This window comes from Ciona intestinalis, unplaced genomic scaffold, assembly GCF_000224145.3.
Source record: "Ciona intestinalis unplaced genomic scaffold, KH HT000989.1, whole genome shotgun sequence".
Lineage (NCBI taxonomy): Eukaryota > Metazoa > Chordata > Ascidiacea > Phlebobranchia > Cionidae > Ciona > Ciona intestinalis.
The window spans coordinates 1,595-3,316 of record NW_004191310.1 but is presented as its reverse complement, the minus strand read 5'-3'; the positions used below and the strand labels follow the sequence as shown (position 1 = coordinate 3,316).

The 1,722-nt window shown below is 54.2% G+C and overlaps 1 long non-coding RNA gene across 2 annotated transcripts in view; it reads left to right on the top strand.

Moving 5' to 3' along the window:
- Positions 1-1,563: 1,563 nt before the first annotated feature.
- The window catches only part of LOC113475565, a 1,747-nt gene continuing 1,588 nt past the window's right edge, over positions 1,564-1,722 (top strand). For both annotated transcript variants that reach the window (XR_003397308.1, XR_003397309.1), the window contains exon 1: positions 1,564-1,609. This is a non-coding gene — a long non-coding RNA (uncharacterized LOC113475565). The remainder of the gene's footprint in view (positions 1,610-1,722) is intronic.

The following is a 1,722-nucleotide window of genomic DNA, read 5'->3' as shown; positions in this document are numbered from 1 at the left end:
TGAACATTTCAATTCTCTAGGCTTCATACCACGGCTGGCATAGTCACTGGGATTGGATTCCGATGACACGTGAAACCAACGTCGATGGTCGGTCAGATCTTTCAGTTGTTGAACTCGATCCAATCGGCCTTGTCTCGGCACAGCTGCTGTAATAATCTTTTTGCTTCGAGCGTCACCGGCGCCGCAAAACCCAACGGATCATAAATCGAGCTCACCGTTGCAAGAATTCCTCTACGGGTCAGAGGAGTGTCTTTAAAATCAATTCGAAATGAAAATGAGTCGTTTTCTAAGCACCCGGATTCGGGTCGGGTGAGATGCGAACGCGTGCGGCGGTGATTCGAACATGGAATTCAGGTCGGGTGAGATGCGAACGCGTGCGGCGGTGATTCGAACATCGAATTCAGGTCGGGTGAGATGCGAACGCGTGCGGCGGTGATTCGAACATCGAATTCAGGTCGGGTGAGATGCGAACGTGCGGGGGTGATTCAAACATCGGATTCGGGTCGGGTGAGATGTGAACTTGCGGCGGTGATTCGAACATCAAATTCAGGTCGGGTGAGATGCGAACGTGCGGCGGTGATTCGAACATGGAATTCCGGTCGGGTGAGATGCGAACGCTGCGGTGGTGATTCGAACATCGAATTCAGGTCCGGTGAGATGCGAACGCGTGCGGTGGTGATTCGAACATCGAATTCAGGCCCGGTGAGATGCGAACGCGTGCGGTGGTGATTCCAACATCGAATTGAGGTCGGGTGAGATGCGTACGTGCGGCGGTGATTCAAACATCGGCTTGAGGTCGGGTGAGATGCGAACGTGCGGCGGTGATTCGAACATCTAATTCAGGTCGGGTGAGATGCGAACGTGCGGCGGTGATTCGAACATCGAATTTAGGTCGGGTGAGATGCGAACGTGCGGCGGTGATTCGAACATCGAATTCAGGTCGGGTGACATGTTCAGGTCGGGTGAGATGCGAACGTGCGGCGGTGATTCGAACATCGAATTCAGGTCGGGTGAGATGCGAACGTGCGGCGGTGATTCGAACATCAAATTCGGGTCGGGTGAGATGCGAACGTGCGGCGGTGATTCGAACATCGAATTCAGGTCGGGTGAGATGCGAACGTGCGGCGGTGATTCGAACATCTAATTCAGGTCGGGTGAGATGCGAACGCGTGCGGCGGTGATTCGAACATCGAATTCAGGTCGGGTGAGATGCGAACGTGCGGCGGTGATTCGAACATCGAATTCAGGTCGGGTGAGATGCGAACGTGCGGCTGTGATTTCCAATATCGAATTCAGGTCGGGTGACATGGTTTCAGGTCGGGTGAGATGCGAACGTGCGGCGGTGATTCGAACATCGAATTCAGGTCGGGTGAAATGCGAACGTGCGGCGGTGATTCGAACATCAAATTCGGGTCGGGTGAGATGCGAACGTGCGGCGGTGATTCGAACATCGAATTCAGGTCGGGTGAGATGCGAACGTGCGGCGGTGATTCGAACATCTAATTCAGGTCGGGTGAGATGCGAACGCGTGCGGCGGTGATTCGAACATCGTAATTCAGGTCGGGTGAGATGCGAACGCGTGTGGCGGTGATTCCAACATCGAATTCAGGTCGGGTGAGATGCGAACGTGCAGCTGTGATTCGATCGATGGTGATTCGAACATCTAATTCAGGTCGGGTGAGATGCGAACGCGTGCGGCGGTGATTCGAACATCTAATTCAG